Source organism: Sorex fumeus, unplaced genomic scaffold (genome assembly GCF_029834395.1).
Source record: "Sorex fumeus unplaced genomic scaffold, SorFum_2.1 ptg000051l, whole genome shotgun sequence".
NCBI classification, from domain to species: domain Eukaryota; kingdom Metazoa; phylum Chordata; class Mammalia; order Eulipotyphla; family Soricidae; genus Sorex; species Sorex fumeus.
This window is the reverse complement of record NW_026606108.1, coordinates 13,760,912-13,783,100: the sequence shown is the minus strand read 5'-3', so window position 1 is coordinate 13,783,100 and position 22,189 is coordinate 13,760,912. Positions and strand designations below refer to the sequence as shown.

The 22,189-nt window shown below is 40.6% G+C and overlaps 1 pseudogene; it reads right to left on the bottom strand.

Moving 5' to 3' along the window:
• Nucleotides 1-11,358: 11,358 nt before the first annotated feature.
• On the bottom strand, nt 11,359-11,927 carry LOC130033127 (protein FAM136A-like; annotated as a pseudogene).
• Between the last annotated feature and the right edge of the window lie 10,262 nt (nt 11,928-22,189).

Below are 22,189 nucleotides of genomic sequence, written 5' to 3'. Positions count from 1 at the left end.
ATTGAAAGTAGACTATGAACCAAATATGATGGCTGCGTGTTAGCTGTATTGCAAACCATAACACCCAAAAAGACAGAGAGAGTAAGAAAGACTGTGCTTGCCACAGAGGCAGGAGGTGAGAAGGGGTGGAAGTGGGGGGAGGGATACTGGGAACATTGGGGGTGGGGAATAGGCACTGGTAGAGGAATAGGTGCTTGAAAATTGACTTAAATGCAATCATGACAGTCTCTAAGTCTGTAAATGTATCTCACGATGAGTCATTAAAATAAAAAAAATTTAAAAAATAATCCACAAACTGCCAGATGATGGTCTCATCTTTAAACAGAGCCATGTAGTACAAATATTATCACTTGGAAATTAGTACCATTTAAAAATTCATTTTTTTCAATTTTTTCTATGATTGAAACAGCAACATGCCTTGACTGTTGGTTCAAAGCATATGCCACTTCCTTAAGGAGAGTATCATACATTTGGGTAGTATTATTTGCTAGAAGTGTGAGACTTCAGTAGTCCATTCTTATATTCTTAGCGACAAAGTATATGGTAAGATCAATAAAGTTCATGGTCCAATCAGTGACTGACTCTGTTTTCTGTCGGATGAATTTATTATTCAGGACCTGTGGTAGATTGAATAACTTCACTCACATTTATAAACCTCTACCTCTTTGGAAACCGTGAATGTGCAAAATATACAGCAAAGGGATTTTTCACATGTGAGTTAAGTCTTGAGATAAGGAGATTATCTTGGATTTCTGGTTGCTTCCAATAGTGCAATCACAACTGTCCTTTATAACAGAGACATACAGAGGAGAAGGAAAGGTACTGTGTTAACATAAGTGGAGATTGCAGTGGCACACTTTGATCATGGATAAAGGGGTCAGAGTCAAAGAATGAAGGTGATCCATTGAAGTGGGGAGAATAAGATACAGCACTCTCTTCTGAGCCTCTATCATTGCTAACAATTTAAGCTTATTACAACTTTACAACTTCTGACGACACACATACAAACCCACTCCCCCCACCCCCCACACACCCACAAGGACATGCACAAAAACACCCCACTGCCTGCACTTTTACTATTTATTCTGACAAAGTCTTACCATGGAAGACAGATGTGTAAAACAGTAAGTGACTTCATTACTTGCTTAGAATATGCTTCCCACCACCATTGTCCTTAGGTTCCTCACACTCCCTCCCATCCCTTTGGTAAGTGTCCTACTAAAGACAAATTGTCAGTTTCTGTTGCCTTTGGGGTTTTGTTATTCCCCAATACAGTTTCTTCACATTCTGCATATTAGAAAGATCCTTCTGTGCCTGCCCTTCTCCTTTGACTGATTTCACTCAGCATGAAACTCTCCAACTCTCATCCACATTTCAGCAAAAAAATTGCACATTTTCACCCCTCATTGAAACAGGTTGTAATGCCTCTGGACTCAAAGTCACCATGCAATTAAAAATTTAACTCCAACCATATCACTCTACTTAAAAGTTTAGAATTCCTGGAGCATGCGACATATCATACTCTATACCACTGATATACCAAGAGTAGCACACCACATGGAGCGTAAAGTAGAAGGCAACCTATTTTGACCAAAAAATATATGTATATATTAGTACACAAGGGTTAACTTGTAACAACATGTTAGAAGTTGCTTATTACAAGGGCTTAATGGCTCCATGGTGAGATACTACATTCTTCACACACTTTCCTCTAAGGAAACTTTTGGGATCATCTTTAGTTAATTATTAGTAACAAGCAATACAAAATAAATTATTTAGGGCCAGGTTTGGGTGGTGGTTGGGAAATTTGAAATAGTGGTAGTGGAATGGTGTAATGATGTTGGCATTGGTGTTGGAATATTGAATGCAATGAATTATTGTGAACAACTTTATAAAAATAAAATTCTAAAAAACAGATTGTATCAGTGATGACTCAGTTTTCCCAATTTTTTCTTTTCCCAGATTGAAACTCTGTCAAATTTATACTCTACCTTAATATAAGATATAACAAATTCATATTTGGTTGATTAGTGGGCTATTCTGATGGTCATTGGAGCATATAAATAGACTCACTGACTGTATCAGTAATTTTCAATCAGCAGAACACCACTAGCCCCAGAATGGCAGTTTAAAATCACTGGTCATCTTTACATAGTGTTTATATATAGCACCATATAAACTCTATATCATCTTTACATAGTGTTTACTAAAAATGTTCAAAAGGTAATCCTTTAATAGTCAAATAGTAAATAATTTAAAATTTTTCACTGGTTATGAATTTCAAAAAGAACATAGAAGGCAAAATGATACAATAGAAATTTCTAAAGAACACTGGGAGCTTAATATTTATTATTATTATAAGGAAAACAAAATATTTAAAATGCAAAATATCAGTACTAAAGTTAACTTGAAAGTTAGCAACATAAATGGACATAAGTGCATAAAAGATGCACAACATTATTAGTAATTTGTAATCAGAGAAATGAAAACTAAAACCACACTCAGACACCATATACTAAACTGGTTAAAACAGGTTAAATTGGGGCTAGAGTGATAACACAGTGGGTAGGGCATTTGCCTTGCACGCGATCAACCCAGGTTCGATTCCCAGCATCCCATATGGTCCCCTGAGCACCGACAGGAGTGATTCCTGAGTGCAGAGCCAGGAGTAACCCCTGAGCATTGCCGGGTGTGACCCAAAAAGCAAAAAAAAAAAAAAGATTACATTTAAAATAATTATCAGTACTATGTATGTATGTGGTACCTGGAAATTCAAGTGTAGGGAAGAAGACACTGATGGTGGCATTGGTGCCGGAGCATAGTATGTCTAAAACCTAACTATGAATAACTTTGTAAATCATAGGAGACAGAGAAGCAGGACTAGAGCACGGATCAGCAAGTGGGTTGTCACTGTCACTGTCACTGTCCTCCCAATGTTCATCAATTTGCTTGAGTGGGCCCAGTAACGTCTTCGTTGTGAGACTTGTTGTTACTGTGTTTGACATATCTAGTACACCATGGGTAGGTTGCCAGGCTTTGCCGCATGGGCGAGATACTCTCGGTAGCTTGCAGGGCTCTCTGAGAGGGGGGTGGAGGAATCGAACTCGGCTAGGCCGGGCTGGCTACATGCAAGGCAAATGCCCTACTGCTGTGCTATAGCTCCAGCCCAAATCATAGGACATGATTTAATAAATTTAATAAATTTCTTTGAAAATTAAAAAATAATTTTTAAAAAGAGAAATGATATTTATTCTTTTTAAGTGACAAATCCCCCTAGCCCCAGCCACAGCCCCAAGGACTAAGTGAGGAAGGGTAAATTTGGAGCAATATCAGAGGGGCTTAAGAGATATTACATGGGTTAAGACACTGCCTTGCACACAGTCAACCCAAATTCAATCCCCAGTACCTCAAGTCCCCTGAAGCCACCAGGAGTGATCACCCCACCCCACCCCCCAAAGAAACCTGCTTTCCTTTTCATTCTCAGTCTATCACCTTGACATTGACAGACATCTTTTTAAGTTTGGTTGTTGAAATTTGACTCTCATTTTCAGCATTGTTGATTCTGTGTTTTGGATAATTAGCTCTACCACTTCTTTTGCCACTGATGCACTTGGACTCCTTTGGCCCCTGCTCCTCTCCCCCTTGGTTCTTGTCTCTCTCTTCTTGCCCCTTTGGTTTCTTAGCTTCTTTGCTCTTCTCCTGTACTCAGCGGCTAGGCATCCCCCCTTTCCAACATTGCATTCCCTTGCCAACTTATTTTGTACACCATATGTATATGAGATCATCCTGTGTCTGTCCTTCTTCCCCATTGCTGGTGGGAGTATCTGAGTACCCACAGGACAAAAAATATTAATTCAAAAAGATATATACACCATTATTTATTGCAGCACTCAGTCTGATAGCTAAGATATGAAATCAACAGAGTTGTCCAGTCACAGCTGAGTGGATAATGAAGATGTGGTGTACATTAACAGTGGAATGCTATGCAGCCTTGAGGAAGATGAAATTATACAGTTCACTGCAACCTGGATAGGATTAGAAGATAGCATATTAGATGAAGTATATTACTCATGAATCTGGACCAGATAAAAGTTCTGATCATTTAGACTGGATTTGTCTCATTTTAGCAGAGGCGTAAGAGCGATAGCTCAGGAGGTAGGGTGTTTGCCTTGCACACAGCCGACCCGGATTCAATTCCTTCGGCCCTCTGAGAGAGCACAGCAAGCTACTAAGAGTATCCCGCCAGCACAGCAGAGCCTGGCAAGCTACTGTGTGTATTCTATATGCCAAAAACAGTAACAACAAGTCTCACAATGGAGATGTTACTGGTGCCCACCCAAGTGAAATCGATGAACAACGGGAGGACAGTGCTACTGTGCTACTATGTATGTGGTAAGGATTACCACACTATGTGGTAAGGATTACCATACATTGCTCGTGAGATTAATAAAGATCTACTAGTCAATGAAATCATAACTACGAATTTACCAGAGTTAAGGACTACATGCACCCAGATCCAAAAAAAAAAAAACTCAAAGGATTCCAACCAAAATGAACTCAAATAGAAACACTCCAAAACACAGTGTAATTAAATGACAAAGTCAAATATAGAGACAAATTGTTGACTATTAAAATAGCAAAATTAAAGAGGAATTTATATGCAATGGATTTCCCATAAGGTACAACATATCTATTAAATGAATTTCTACATTCCAGAAGGGAATGGTGGTATAAAAATAAAATATTTATAAACAAAATAAACAAAAACAAAAAAATTGAATGAAGTAAACAAATCATCAAGAATAATCTCTCCAGTTAGGGCATTACTCAAATTTGAATAAATGATATAAATCCTTGGAGATAAGAAACAGTTTAAGAAGTTCATAGCCATGAAACCAGTTTTATAAGCAGCACTGAATTCTCTTCTTTTTAAGGATAAGAAATACCTTACTAACACTAAAAATTTTTATGAAATGAAGTAATATATTTCTTTACCTTAATAATGGCAATAAATTCCTCCATGTCAATAATGTCCCTTATCATCAATGGCCTGAGATTACCAATCAGGACATAGAGAGTGACAGGATAGATAAAAAGAAAAAAACTGAAGCCAACTTTCTGCTGCATACAAGAGACACATCTAAACAGTCATGATTAAAACAGATACAAAGTCAAAGACAGGGAAACAATCTTAAATACAATTGCATAAAATAGCCTGGGGTAGCTATCTCATATCACACAGCACAATCTTCAAATTACAAGAGGTCATAAAGGACAGGGATAATCATAGTTTACTGATGGGGGGATCTGTAGATCAAGAAGGATTTACACTCCTAGGTAGATGCACCTAATGGTGAACCATTGTGGTGAACCATTATGATTTTAATAGCAATTGCCAATAGACCTGAGGAAAGATATTGATAGCAGCACAATAGCAATAGGAGTTTTGGGCATTCCTTTTCACTGCTGAATATATTACCAAGGCAAAAAGTTAATATGGCAAAACTGACCTGAAAGGAAGAAATAGAAAAGATGATGCTTTATAGACTTGCATAGGACTGTTCAGCCCATTAGGTGAGTACCCATTCTTCATTGCACAGGGTACATTACTTAAGATAAACCACAATCTGGGAAACATAAAAGCAAGAACATGAAAACTGTATCAACTATCTTCTCAGGCCACTATGCTTTAAAGGTGAAAATTAATCACAAATAGAAACTGAGGAAAAACTAAAACAAACAAAAATGATTATAAAAGAAACAACTTACAACCAGGGAGTCAAAGTCAAAAGCAAAGGAGAAATTAAAAGATTCTTGGAAATAAATTGAAATGAAGACATTACATACCAGAACATGGGACACAGAAAGTGAGGGCTATGAAGAAAGTTCATAGCAGCACAAGCCTTCATCAAAAAATAAAAGTGACTCGAATAAACAACCTAACTGTACAACTTAAGTAACTAAAAATGTAACAACAAAGGTAGCTCAAAGTAATAAGAGGGAAGAGCATAATAAAGCTTAGAGTAGAGATCAATAAAATAGAAACAAATGAAATATGCAGAATGTCTATGAAACCAAGAGACGGTTTTTAAAAGCATAAACAAGGTCAATAAACTATTAGCTGGATTCACAGAAAAAGAAAGAAAAAAAAATAACCAAATCAGAAATCAAAGCAGATGTTACAATAGATGCCACAAAAAATCAAATAATCAGAAGAAATTACTATGAAAATATTAATTGGGGAGAGAACACACCCCATTCACAACTGTGCTTCAAAAAAAACCAAGAACCTGGGAATCAGCTTCACAAGAGTTGAAAGATTTCTACAAAGAAAATTATGCCATAATTAACAGAATAGAAGACACAGAAATGGAAACAGATCCCTACTCATAGATTAGAAGGATTAATATTTTCCATCCAATGACTGGAGAAATAAGACAGAGGCAAAGATTTTTGCCTTGCATGTGGCCCACCCCACTTTGATCCCTGACATTGTATATGGTCCCCTGAGCACTCCAGAAGTGATCCTTGAGCACAAGCCAAGACTAAGCTCTGAACACTGTGGGGTTGCCCCCCGTAACCCCCCAAAATGTGACCATACTACCCAAAGCACTATATAGATTCAAAGTAACCCCTATGTAAATAAATTCCCATGACATTCTTTAAACATATAAACCAAATGCTACTGAAATTTATAGTGAGTAACAATACTTCCCGAATGACTAAAATAACCTTAGAAATAAAGAAGATGGAGACTTGGAGAGATAGGACAGCAGGTAGGTGCTTTCCTTGCATAGGATAAGTCCCAGACACCATTTATTGTTCCCTGAGCTCTGCCACGAGTGAATCCTGAGCTCAAATCCAGGAGTAAGCCCTAAATAGTGCTAAGTTTGACTCCTCCCCCAAAATAAAACAAACAAACCAACAAAACAAGGAAGATAACAGGCTTTTCTTTTCCCTGATTTAAAGTATAATATTAAGCTGTAATAATCAGAACAGTGCGGTACTTGAGTAAAGATAGATTCTCAGATCAATGTAATAGAACTGAGACCCCAAAGACAGAGCCCAGGGACAGGTATATGGACAGCTTAATCTTTGACAAAGGAGCTAAGAGTATGAGTTAGAGCAAATAAATTCCTCTTTACAAATGGTGATGGAAAAACTAGTTAGTAACATGTTTAAAAACAGGTATTCAGGCACCTATCTCACACCGTACAAGAATGTCAGCTTAAAATGCATTTTAAAGACCTAATATCAGACGTGAACCCATAAATTATATTGAGAAAAACATAAGTAGAGCCCTTTATGTTACTGAATCTGGAGGCATCTTTAATGACTCGATGTCATTGGCCAAGTAAAGGGAAGCAAAAATTAACAAATGAGATTACATCAAATTAAGAAATTGCAAAACTCTGCACTGCAAAATAAATGATAACCAGAATTAAAAGACAGCCCAGAGATTAGGAGAAAATAACTGTCTTCCACTCTCCAACAAGGGGTTAATATAAAATATATAAAGGCACTGGCAGAACTTAGCAAGGAAAAAAATCGATCCTTTTCAGAAAGGGAATCACTTAATCACTTAACTTCCCGTTAGTCGTCGATTTGCTCGAGCGGGCGCCAGTAACGTCTCCATTTGTCCCTGTCGCGTGCTAGTGTAGCCCAATGGCATCTGTTCGCTCCGGGAACATGAAGGGCCTCAAACCGATCGTTCATGATCTTGACGACGAAGTCTGACCATCTGGTAGGTGGGCGGCCACGCGGTCTTTTGACATCCCGTGGAATCCAATCAGTAACAGCTCTAGTCCAACGGTCGTCTTTAAATCTCATTACGTGACCAGCCCATCTGATTTTCGACACCTTGGCAAATGAGACAGCGTCCCTGATCCTTGATCGTCCACGGATGTCAGAACTCCGGATTCCTTCTCTCATTTGAGTGAAACGTGATATTCCAAGCATAGCTCTTTCTATTCTTCTTTGGGAGACCTGAATGGCGTTCTCATCTTGTTTGCGTAGGGCCCAGGTCTCTGAGGCATATGTTAATGCAGGAAGAACAGTGGAATCAAAGAGATGTGCCCGGAGCCGGAGGTTCTTCGTCCTCTTAGCTATTTCTTCGACGTTCTTGAAGGCGTTCCAAGCCGCTCTCTTCCTCCTGCGCAGCTCGGGTGCCAGGTCATTTGTCATGTTGACCTCTCGACCTAGGTACACATAGCTGTTGCATTCGGAGATGGTCGTTCCATTGAGAGCGAATGGGGCGTCAGGAACAAGGCTGTTTCTCATAAACGTTGTCTTCGTAAGATTCAGCTGTAGTCCTACCTTTCCACACTCACGGTCAAAGTCGGCCAGCATTTGTGCCGCTTGGCTGATGTTTGGTGTTATTAAAACAATGTCATCAGCAAAGCGGAGGTGGTGTAATTGCCGACCATCTATCTTCACTCCCATTCCTTCCCATTCCAGTCGTCGCATGATGTTCTCGAGGGTGGCACTGAAGAGTTTCGGTGAAATGGTATCACCCTGCCGCACCCCTCAGAAAGGGAAAGAAGAAATAAATAGAAGTTTGATCAATGAAGATATACAGATGGCCAATAAATATATGAAAAAAGAGAGAAAGTACAGTGGATAAGGTGTTTGCTTTGCATACAGTTGATCTGGGTTCAATCCCCAGTATCCTGAGCACTGCCAGGTCAGAGTAATTCCTAAGTGTAGAACCAAGAGAAATCCTTGAGCATGACCAGGTGTGGCCCCAAAACAAAAACTAACAAACAAACACTAACAAAAAAGAAAGGACTGTATCACTGGTAATCAGGGAAATGCAAATTGAAACAATGAGATATGATCTTCTACAGTGAGACTGATACACATCAAAAAGAATAAAATCAACCAGTGTTGGCATGGATGTGAAGGGAAAAGGAACACTCATTTCTTACTGGTGAGAATGTTATTGGTTCAGGCTTTTTCGTAAACAATGTAAGCACTAAAAAAAAACAACAACAACAAACAAACAAAACAAAACAAAAAAAACCCACACTTACAAATTGAGCTTCCATTAGACCCTGCAATCACACTATCTTTCTCAAGGGCTCAAACACGCTATTCAGAAAAGACATGAGCTCCTAGGTTCATTCCAACTGTTCACAATAGTCACAACCTGAAAACAACCCAAAAGTTCAAGAACAGATGACTAGCCAAAAAACTTTGGTATATACCCATAACAGAATACTACGCGGAAATAAGAAAAGATGAAATAATGCAGTTTGCCTCAATGTGGATGGAACTGAAAGGTGTCATTCTGAGTAAAGTTAGCCAGAAGAAAAGGAACAAATATAGGTTGATCTGTCTAATATGTAAGATTTACAAAGAACCATAGTTAGGAAGTATTAAATGGCCTAAACTAAAAGTATTTAAGAAGTTGTCTACAGAACTCTTACAGTGGAGTAGGATGGTGAGCGCAAGTTAAGGAGGGGCCCTGAGACAATGGGAAATATAGAAACGGACAGTCTGGTGTGGTGGCTGTGTTTTTGAGACATTGTATGCACGAAATCCTATCATTTGCAGTAATTGAAACCAAGGTGATTAAAATAAATTTTTAAACTTAAATCTTATTTATGTTTTAGAACCAAACCACTAGGAAAATATATCACAATCTTGAACAGCAAACAGACAGGCTATAATATCAAGTAAAAGACTGGTAAAAAGACAAGGCTCTCATCAAATGATAAGGTGCTGGTACTGGGACAATGAAGGATGTAAAGCCCCAGGCAAAAGTGTATTTGGTGAACAGGATTGTTTTCCTTTGCTCTAAAGGAGTCATAACTCCTGCCAATTCCTAGCTACTTGCTTTTTCTCTGTTGCCAAGGGATTGCTTCCCTAGGGTTCTGTTATTTTAGGGGGGCAGTGAACAACATACAATACTGAATTTAGGCTTTCAGTGCATTTTATCCATGAAAGCCAGTTTTTTCTAGCTCCAATCAAACTCTTTTAATAGTGATGAGTTGCTCTATCACTGTTCATTCCTATACACTCAAATGCACCCAGCCAACTCCCTTGTGTCTCCCAGGGAGAGTGTTTCAATACTATCCTGTTACTCAGTTGCAGAGAGCTTGGGTCCTTCTGGCAGCCAGTAAGAGAGAAGCTCCACCTCAAACTCACTGTAATCTTGCCTGTCATGTTTCTGCAGGGTCTCCAAGATGAATGATGCAATGCTGGAAAACTTCAAGTAGTTTACATTTACATTGTAATGGCCACAAATAGACACAAAGAATTTCAAAGCTCTTAAACTATTCTTGTTTCCCAACTCTGTATCTTAAACTAATTTCTTGCGCTTGCATATAAAATGAAACCAAGCAAAATAGGACCCAGTTCCCCTCCGCCCCCACCCACAATCAATCAATCACAACCATCCTGTTATTCGTCGATTGCCTCGAGCAGGCCCCAGTAACGTCTCTTAGACCTAGCCCTGAGATTTTTTTAGAAAGTGCCATATTCAAGGCTCTTTCAGAGTTAGGAGAATGAGACCCTTCATTGTTACTGGTATTTGGCATATTGGGTACACCACGGGGAGTTTGCCAGACTCTGCTGTGTGGGCAGGTTACATTCAGTAGCCTGCCAGTTTGTCTAAAGTAGGAATGAGATGATAAGCTTCCGGGAGCTGGGTTTTATAGTCGCTGAATCTTGGCCGTTGATGGGATTACACGGCACCAGGGGACCAGTTGGTGGGTGTGACCCCCGCCTACTGGAATTTGGAGGATCTGGGCGGAGGATGCTCAGCCCCAATCTGAGTAGGCTTGGAGATCTCGGCCCTGGAGCCCGCGTGGCTTTGTCCCTCTGCCAGTACCTTCATGTGTGCGGAGAGTGGTCTCAGCATGGTGGTGGCTGGTTCTGGAGGTCTTCAGCTGCCGGAGCCCTGGTCGGGGCGGGGAGGAAAACTCAACCCGCTCCCCTCCAAAGGGCCCCGGGCGAGGACAGCCAGGCGTGGGGGCAGGGCCCCCACCCACACCCCCCTAAATTAGGGATCTCATGGAGTTTTTGCTTTACTGGTTTATGAAAAAAAAAGATGTAGTGATCTTTATGGTCAACAGGAGGTTGGAACAAACACCTTCCTTCACTCTCCATCAGATCACTGGCAGATAAGAGGAACTTGTCAGCTTCCTGGTACCCAACTGAGTGCTAAGAAGCAGCTGGCACATTGGAGAACTATGGTCTTGTATGAGAGATCCTACAGCCAGGACAAGCACTTGCCACAGATATTTAGGTTCTCAAATGTCTCCTGTATTATCTCTAATCCAGACTTAAGCACCAGTTTTTTTCTTTTTCACTTCTAAGACGCGGGGGGGGGGGGGGGGGGGGGAACCAGTGTCCAGAGGTAAATAACCAGCCTTAAACTTGCTGCCTTCCTTATTTTCTTCATTTGTTGACACTGTTTATAAAGACCAACATTCCCATTTCTCTCTTTCAAAGACACTCCTGCCCTTGGTCTCCATGGCCTGGGGCACAGACTTCTATTTTGCAGTGGATGAGAGAGACTCTTTCCTCTTCTTGGTCATGGTTGGGATGAGATGCGTATGGTCATCCACAAACTTGGTGACACAACTCTCCAGCTGTCATTTCACCTGAAGCTCTTTACTCCCTGGCATCCATTGAATATTTGGCTTTGTTGTTGAAATGCATGGTGGACTGGGCCAGCCCGTCCTGGAACTTCTCCAGCTCCCCCCCACCCCATCACCAGAGCCTGAGGTTGGGCCAGAGGTGCATTGGAGCACTCAATGCACTGGTTTACCTGCGGCAATGGTTGCCTGTGTGTCCTCACAGCAGCTGGCACTGCACCGGAACATGAAATTCTGCATTTTCTGGATTTTCTCGCAGTCCAAGTTTTCACCATGGAGTCTGTCCACCACCTCCTGCACCCAGAGCTGCTGCACCTCCACCATGGCAACCCTGCGCTCCACACCTGCTGCTCTGGTGCCCACATGAACTCGCGCTCATGGGCCCGCCCCCAGCCCTCCGCTTCCCAGGTCAAAAATAAAATTTTTTTAAGAAATAGAGAAAAATCCTTAACAACATACAAATAATCCCATGATAAAATGAGGAAAAGGGCTAACTAAACACGCACATCCTCAAAGAAGATATACTCTTGGACAGCAGGTAAATTTTAAAATGCCACAGCCATGCCCACAGTCGCTCTCCACATGCTCGGTCTGCACCTCGCCCATGAGTGAAATTCCCAGAAAACCATGTATGCGGCTTTGTGACTGAGAACTCTGGGTCCAATGGGACTGGGAACAGAAATCCTCTGTCTATATCACCCTGTGTCCGCAATTCAGCAGTCACAGCCATAAGCCACATCTGGCTGGCGCCAGGTAATCTTCTCATTGACCACCATCCAGATTACATGTCCCTCTCTTTGGGAAGGGAGCGTAACATGACACTTGTCATAACCATGACACCAGACCCCGAACCAGGCTGTTTCACTTGGGGCGCCCCCAGAGGGGTGTGGGTGGGTGAGACCCCTCCCCGCCCCAGGATACCCAGCCCTGCCAGCCAAAAACCTCCAGAACTCAACTGCCACCATGCTCACAGCTGCTCTCCACACTATCCAGCCAAGCCTCACCCATGAGTGAACCTATTCTTGGACCGCATGGCTGCTTCTGTGGCTGTGGGACACTTCATACGACACACCCTACCCATACTTCAAGAGTACCGTACAACATTCGATGGGGTTCAAAGTAGGAGGCAACCACTTTAAGACAGAAATAAATATATATAATATATATAAAAGATGGGGCTGGAGCGATAGCACAGCGGGTAGGGCGTTCGCCTTACACGCGGCCAACATGGCCGACCCGAATTCGATTCCTCCGCCCCTCTCGGAGAGCCCGGCAAGCTACCGAGAGTATTCGATATGCCAGACACAGTAACAACAAAGTCTCCAATGGAGACGTTACTGGGCCCGCTCAAGCAAATCGACGATCAACGGGAGGGCCTTTACCTTTATATAAAAGATAAATAATATATATATATGCACACAAGGCTCAACCTTTAACAACATGTAAGTGATCTCTTCTAGAAGGGCTTAGTGGATCCTTGGTGGCATACAACAATCTTCACACTCTTTCCTCTAAGGATACTTTTTTGTAGTATTTTCAGTGGTTTTTCAAACAATACAAAATATACTATTTTGGTTATGCTTTGGGGCAGGGATTGGGGTTCTGGATGGAAACATCCGAAATATGGTGGTGGGAAGGTGCAATGGTGGTGGGTATTGGTGTTTGAATATTAAATGTAATGAAATATTGTGAACTACTTTATAAAATAAAAAATCAAAAAATGCTCTAAAGCACTTTCAGTCAGGGAAATGCAAATCAAAACAATAAAATGTCTCTAGTACAGATTAAAGAGAATAAAAAATAACAGTGCTTTCATAAATGTAGGGGAATAGATCTTATCACTGCTGGTGGGAGCATTTTCTGATCAAGCCTCTAAGAGAGCACTGCGAAGAATTTTTAAAAAAATTAATAATGAGCTTCCATACAATCCAGAAATTTCACTTTCTTTATTTTTGCATCTATCCAATAGGTCCAAAAATACTATTTAGAAGACATTTGTCTTGCTATGCTCATTGTGATACTATTTCACAATTCAGCTATAAAAAAAATGAATATATCATTCATCACTACATGAGTGAAGTTAGTGGGTATCATTCCAGGAGAGAAACAATTATGGAGTGATTTCTCTCATTTGTGGGATACAGGAAAGGCAGCAGAAGCTGAGAGTTGAACTATGCAACTAAACTGGGCGGGTGACAGGGGAGAGATGTGGATGGGAAATGCCTTTGGTACACTGATGGAGGGAAGATGACAATCTAGGGAGGGTATTCAGATGTTGTGTGCCTGAAACTCTAAACTGAAGAAATTGTATAAAATTAGAAAGCTATCAATATATGCAGTGACATATATTGATAAAACAGAATACATAATGTTGAATCCAGTAATGTAAAATTTTGCAAATGCAAAATTTCTTAAAAGGCAGGATATGGACCAATGCTGCATGTCTTTATCATGGATAGTGTTAATTTTAAATGAGCACAGAGATCTTTTTTTTAATTTCTCATTTTCTTTTTTCTTTTTTTATTAGTGAAACACCATGAGGTACAGTTGTAGACTTACAAATTTTTGTGTTTGAGTCTCAGTTATACAATGATCAAGTACTTATCGCTCCACCAGTGCCCATTTTCCACCACCACGGGTTCCAGTATCCCTCCCAGCCCCCATCCCCCCATCCCACCCTGCCTCTGTGGCAAGGCATTCCCTTTTGTTCTCTCTCTCCTTTTGGGTGTTGTAGTTTGCATAAGAGGCACTGAGTGTCAATCGTGTTTGGTCTATAGTCTACTTTCAGCATGCTTCTCCCATCCTGGAAGAATCCTTCTAACACCCTTTATTTGGTGCTCCCTTCTCTATCTGAGCTCCCTTTTCCCCTAGCATATATGGCTGGCCCCCAAGCCATGCAGCAAAATTCCTGGTACTAATCTCGGCCACTCTTGGGTGTTAGTCTTCTATTTTGTTACTTTATGTTCCCCAGATGAATGCAATCTTTCATATATGGATCTTAGCAGGTGGATTTCAAACTGTTTATTTCCTCCAGTCCTCCTTACCTGTAGGTTTTGTAGACATTTGGTTTGTCTATTCTGTGTCATCAAAGAATGAATTATATAGCACTTATTGTCTTGAATACCTGTAACATTTCTTGCTATCAATAGCTCTCAGTTGGCATCAAAAATATTCCAAAGAGGACATAATGCTGTTTACCTTCTATTTTGCTGTAGGGGAAGAAGATATCTAATACATTGAATTTGAGACACTAACATGAGTATTTAGTGAGAAAATATTCATTAATTATTGTAGCATAAAGGCCCTCCCGTTGATCGTCGATTTGCTCGAGCGGGCCCAGTAACGTCTCTATTGGAGACTTTGTTGTTACTGTGTCTGGCATATCGAATACTCTCGGTAGCTTGCCGGGCTCTCCGAGAGGGGCGGAGGAATCGAACTCGGGTCGGCCATGTTGGCCACTTGTAAGGCAAACGCCCTACCGCTGTGCTATCGCTCCAGCCCCGATAGCACAGTGGTAGGGCGTTCGCCTTACAAGCGGCCAACATGGCCGACCCGAGTTCGATTCCTCCGCCCCTCTCGGAGAGCCCGGCAAGCTACCGAGAGTATTCGATATGCCAGACACAGTAACAACAAAGTCTCCAATGGAGACGTTACTGGGCCCGCTCGAGCAAATCGACGATCAACGGGAGGGACTTTACCTTTACCTTTTATTGTAGCATACTAAAAACTGTATGTGTAAAAACAAAAGCAATATTGGATTCTACACCTGCAATATAAAACAAAATTTAATTTGGTTTTTGATGATCACAAAAGCATAACCATATATTTACTTATCTAATATATATATATATATTTCTGCTTTTTGAGTCACACCTGGCGATGAACAGGGGTTATTCCTGGCTCTGAACTCAGGAATCACCCCTGGCGGTGCTCAGGGGACCATATGGGATGCTGGAAATCGAACCTGGGTCGGCCATGTGCAAGGCAAAGGCCCTACCTGCTGTACTATTGCTCCAGCCCTCATTTCTAATGTTTGATTAAGTACAGAATGGAAAATTAAGTGTGCTTTTGCTCCTAAAGGGATGGTTTATTTCTTTTTAGTTTTCAACTATTCAAAATTTTATCACAATCTTATTGAATCAAAATATTTTATTGAATTCTTTAAACATTTGATCTGATCTTTAGGGATCTGCTCAGAACTCCAGTTTATATGATGAATAATTTAAACTGAATTTTGATTCAATAGATACAATATTAAACTTTCTTTTAGCATAATTTTTCTTCATAAAGTCAGCAACTTCTGAGACATAATTCTGTTATAAATTCCCCATTTGAGGAACAAATAACAGGAGGAGAAACATTAAGAGTAATCCTATCATAAATATAAACATGGTTTCCCATTCACATTCATAGAACAACATTATCAGAAACTTCTAATGTCTCATGCTTGCTTGCCTAAAAATCTAGTGGTGTTTCGCAAGGAAACCTATTTGTTCCTCCATTAGAAACCTCTCTTTATTGAATTAGACATCTAATTACATAATTTTAACTATCAGCTATTTTAAGTTTCTTTTTGTTTTATTTTGCTTGCTGTGCAGGGATTGAACCCAGAGCCTCACACATGCAGGGCAAGTGCTCTATTGCTGAACTACATCCCTGCCTTCCAGCAAGTCATTTCTGTTGCTAGCTACTACATACAATAAACACTTTGTCCTTAATTTTCTTCATCAGTTTAACTGCAAGTTTCCAGATGCTATCTACATATCCATTTTCAATCTGGAAACTTTGGGTACTATGATAAAGGAAATACAAGTTTAAAAACATGTCAAGTGTCGGGGCGACTGAAACCTCATGGGAAGGGGGGCGTTCTGGGCTCGTCCTTCATGCCCTACCGAAGTTACGAGTTGCCACCCACGAGCAGCTCTCTGGCACGGTCATGGCTCCAGAAGCACAAGGACTTAATGCAGAACCCGGCAGCTTGCGGCAGTAAAGTGAATGGACTATGATCCATGCCACCATGCCTGTCCAGAGGGAAAAGGATGTTGCTCCCTTCTGCCTTTTTCCCTCTGGACAGCAAGATAGTGGCCGCCTCGGAGCTTTTTGGAAAGCCAGGTATGAGCTGGTCGTGCCGGGCGCAACTGAAACCTCATTGGAAGAGGGGAGTTCCGGGCTCGTCCTTCACGCCCTACTTAGGTCATGAGTTGCCCCCCACGAGCGGCTCTCCGGCACGGCTATGACTCTAGAGCCACAGAAACCAATCTCATAATTATCTGACTCTTGGCAGAAATACTTCCAGGCTTAATAAGAAAAGTGTCAGAAATCCAAAATAGCGCAGCTGCTATTGCAGCCACGCGTGATCATTTGATTCTTGTAACTAGCTATAGAAACAAATTATTTCACAATGTCTTTTCAACTGGTCTGATTTGGGGCTGAAAACTCTACATAATAATGGTGCATCTTTTGTTGAAACAATGAATCTAATCAAAGTAGATAGAGTGTTAAGTAGAATTAAACTGCCTCACAGGCATTGGGAGGGTTGGGAGGAGGTATATTGGGGTTCTTCTTGGTGAAAAGTAAGTACTGGTGAAGAAAAATGTGTTTGATGATTACATGACCGAGACTTCACCTGAAAGCTTTATAACTTTTCCCACAGTGATTCAATAAATAAATAAATTTATAAAAAGAACTTAAAAACATGTCAAGTGTCCCAGATTCCTGGGAAAAGGGGAAGTTTAAATTTTGATTTATTGAGTCACGATATTGAATATGTGGTATGCTTGTGTAGTATAGAATACTAAGATAACTATGATTCAGTTATTTCCCTTGGAAAACTAAAAAAGCAACAAACATGAGCACACTTTCTCATATCTCAGGGAGGACTATAATTATAATGAGAGAAACAGAAATTGTTAGGGGGGATTTAGAAGAGATCACTAGGGAAAGTATAGGGGGGAAAAACTCATTAAGACTTAGCAACTAAGCTTCCTCTTCATCTCCCAAGCTGTACTGGTCTTCTCCTAAACCCAGGTCAGTTTATCCACCAGTATTCAAAGCCAGGACTTGGATTTCTCCCTGCAAGTCCCCCAGGAGTCCTCTCGGACGCTGGGAGAAAAGCAGCTCTGAGCCTCTGCCTCTTCCTCTTCGTCCCCCAAGCTGTGCTGGTCTTTTCCCCTACCCAGTCTTTACTCCCCACACACACACACCAGGTACCCGTGGGGCGTGGCCTTTTCAGAAGTGGGCGTGGCTTCTGTAGAAGTGAGCGTGATCTGATTTTAGGCGGGCGCCCGCTCACATGGCCACAGATACTTTAGCCATACCAAGGAAACTAGTCCCCATACCTACACACCAACATGAAGAAACAATGCAAATTCCCCCGCATGGGGAGGACGACGAAATGAATCCAGAAACCTCTGTAGATACTGCTCACCTAAGGGACCTCTCTGACAAAGAATTTAGATATGAAGTCATGAAGATGTTCACAATAGCCAGAATCTGGAAAAAACCTGAGTGCCAGAGAACAGATGACTGGTTAAAGAAACTTTAGTACATTTACACAATGGAGTACTATGTAGCTGTCAGAAAAGATGAAGTCATGAAATTCACATACAAGTGGTACTACATGGAAAGCATCATTTTAAGTGAAATGAGTCAGAAAGAGAGGGATAGACAATAGAAAGATTGCATTCATCTGGGGAACATAAAGTAACCAAATAGGAGACTAACACCCAAGAGTTGCCGAGATTAGTACCAGGAATTTTCTCCATGGCTTGGAGGCCAGCCACACAAACTAGGGGAAAAGGGACCTCAGATAGAGAAGGGAACACCAAATAAAGGGTGTTGGAAGGATCCTTCCAGGATGGGAGAAGCATGCTGAAAGTAGACGATAGATGAAAACATGATTGCCACTCAATGTCTCTTATGCAAACCACAACTCCAAAAAGGAGAGAGAGAACAAGGGGGAATGCCCTGCCACAGAGGCAGGATGGGATAAGGGAGATGGGGGGGTGGGAGGGATACTGAGACCCATGGTGGTGGAAAATGGGTACTGGTGGAGGGATGGGTACTTGATCATTGTATAACTGAAGTCCAAGCACAAAAATTTGTAAGTCTACAACTGTACCTCATGGTGTTTCACTAATCAAAATTGAATTTAAAAAAAGACAACAACTAAGATGACAATTCAGTGGACTCTACTACAGCTCAACTGATTAAAAATATCTGGAGGGTGTGACTTAGTCATTCAAGGTTTTTGAAAATCTCTCCAGGGAATTATGGAGTTTAAGGTTTGAGATCGTTGACCATAAGTGATAGGGCATGTGTGTGATGTGCTTACGTAGGTAAAAGGTCCCAGAACAAAAGAAGCACAGAACAGCAACTTGGTCAGAAAAAAAACCTAGAGGGAAAAAAGACTTATGCCTGGTTTTATAATCCTGAGGGCCTAGAAACACCAGGCAAAATCAGGATGTTTTTGAGTACACAGTTCATAGCTACTACAGCTTTTTCCTTAAAGAAATTCCTCAACTATTGTATGGTTTAAAATCGTTCTCTGGCACGGGATAGGCTGGTAGGCTGACACTGTGCAGTGGACAAAGGAGGAGGTAGACAGGTTGAACAAATTTGAACAAATAGAGTTGGTTACATAAACACATCAGGAGTAATGCTGGACTGAGGGAGAGCAACTGGCAAGGAAAAGAAGAGAGACTGACTTTGATGAATTGTTTTATGAAGGGACTCAATTGTTCAAGTTCCATTTTATGAGTCCTTAATTTTAGCTTTACTAGATACAAGTGGTTTTCAGGTAGACTGAGGGGAGAGATTTAGTGTTTGACCAAGAAACAGATTCATTAACTACAACCTATTAACTTTGAGTGCTTAGGAAATCTAGAAAACGGAAAGAAAATAGAAAAGAAGAAAAGTTTAAAAATTTGGGGATTTCAGGGTTTCTGCATTAGCAGAGATCTTTTCAGACATTTCAAAATAGGCAAGCACTTGAAAGGAGCAAAAATCAGGGACTCGAAGAGCTTAAGAGTGTTGGAGTTTGAGAGTTTTCAGATTTCCAGAGGCTTATTCACAGCCTGATAAACCAGGAAAAGATTATAGACTGTGTATGAGTGTGTGTGTTTGTGTGTGTGTTTGTGTGTGTGTGCATGTGTGTGTGTGTGTGTGTGTGTGTGTGTGTGCTAGGGAGGTAAAAGAATGAGGATGGTTCAATCAAAAAAATAATGCAGAAACCAGAAAGCATGTTCAGGAAATCTGTGGTAATTGCTTTTAAAGAAGAGGAGGTCCTCAATGATAGATGGATTGAAAGTGCAATGTGACACTTAAGACCAGGAACTCTGCAGTTTGAATAGATCTAACACAGAGGATCAGCTTGTTCTTTTGAAAATGAGGATCTCAAGGATCCTTCAGAGAATTCAATGGGGTAAGCATTTAATGTAGGGTTTAATGTAGGGTCTAGCACATGAGTTACTCAATTGAGGTGAATTCCTGTTATCTTTAAATTTTTCATTTACTCTCATCTGGTGCTTTTTTTTTCCTTCGAAATTTTATTTTACCAAAGTACCATGAATTACAAAGTTACCCATAGCTGGATTTTTGACATAGAATATTCCATCACCGATCCCACCACCAGAGTCAACTCCCCTATGTCATTGCTCCCAGATTGCTTCTCCTACCCACCCACCCCAGCCCCAGCTTACCTTCTTGACGAGCACTTTTTAAGTTTGGTTATTAAAGTTTGTGTCTCAAAGTTGCAGTGTTGTTAACTCTGTGGTTTGGATATTTAGCTCTATCATTCATTAACATCACCAGTTTACCTCAGTCTCCTTGAGCCTTATCCCCATTGCTTCTCTTCTCTCTCTGCTCCCCTTCCCCTTCACTTCTATTTCTTTCCTTCTCTTCCCTGTACTCTGGAGCCAAAGATGATCTAGGTATGTTCCCATTAAACCATTGTATTCCCTTATCCAGGCTAACTTCAATTTTTAAATAAAATAGTTAGTTACTAATAAGTTCTTCTTTTGGAGATTTTAAAGATCTCTAGAACATCAAATTTTTAGATTTCTGAAATATAGTTAAGTTTTTCAAAGCATGCGGTCTACTATTGAACTACCCTGGACCGGAGAGATAGCACAGCGGGTAGGGCATTTGCCTTGTATGAGGCCGACCTGGGTTCAATTCCTCCGTCTCTCTCAGAGAGCCCAGCAAGCTACTGAGAGTATTCTGCCCCCATGGCAGAGCCTGGCAAGCTCCCTCTGGTGTGTATTCCATATGCCAAAAAGAGTAACAACAAGTCTCACAATAGAGATGTTACTGGCGCTCACTGGAGCAAATGGATGAACAATGGGAGTGCTATAATGTTACAGTTAAGTTTTGAAAGAGGTACAATTCATTTCAGTACATGACTTTCAGTAGTTCAGATATTAGGGGACAGCATAATAGTACAGTTGACAAGGATGCTTGCCTTGCATGTGGCAGACCAGAATCCATCCCTGGCACCTTATATGGCCCCCCAAGTCTCCCAAGAGTGACCCCTCAGTGCAGAGCCAGGAATAACCCCTAAGCACCTCCAGGAATGGGCCCCAAACCAAAATAAAGTGTTAAAAGATGGATTATATCAACAATAACAACAATCACACTAATACTTCTTGGACACTTAACTGCCTGTAGGCATTGTACTAATTGTTCAGTAAGGAAATTTTTTATTAAACTTATTTGATGTTAAAAAAAATTGAGACTTTGAGAAATTCTGTCTTCTCCCAGAACACAAAATTAGATGATGGGAAAGCCAGCTTCAGTTTCTAAATCAGATCTCTGATTTTAAGGTGAGATAATGTTTTCCAATGGACCCTAGTAAGTATTTCTTTAATCAACACCCAATGAATCTAAATTGTACCCTTTGGGGTGAACAAAACACAGTAATTTATGTCACAAAAAGGATTGCTAATAGATTTAGGGACAAAGTAACACATTCATTTACATTTTAAAAGAATGTTAATTGAGCACCTTCTAATTGTCTTTATGTAGTATAGACTTGAAAGAACAAAGTTTCTACTTTCAAGGTGTTATTAGTCTCTCCTTTTAAGTTGTGTGAAAAGATCCACCAAGTTTCTAAAAGTTTTCCTTTATTTATTTATTTTTGTTATTGGTGAGAGGCTTCATACCTGGCTGTGCTCAGAACTTAAGTCCTGGCTTAGTGCTCAGAGGTCTCTCTTGGCACTATGGCAGTGCCCAAAGGACCATATGCAGTGACAGGGGTCAACTGTGATCAACGCGGAAGGCAATTATCTTAATCTCTATACCTTCAACCTTCAACCCTAAGTGTCTCTTTTTATATAATCATACCCTTGTACTTCTAGAAAAAAAAAAAGGAACATTTTTCTATTGTTTTTTACTTCATTCATCATAGGACAAAGTTTCAATTCTTACCAATCTTGGTAGCCTCTCTAAACACATTTCACTTTATAAATATCTTTTTCAATGTAACCACAAGACACAAACACAAACATAGTAAGCACAAATAGAGTAATTCTCACGATGTCTGATAGGTCTTAAACACAAGACTATGGGCCTAAAATAGAGTCTGCTAT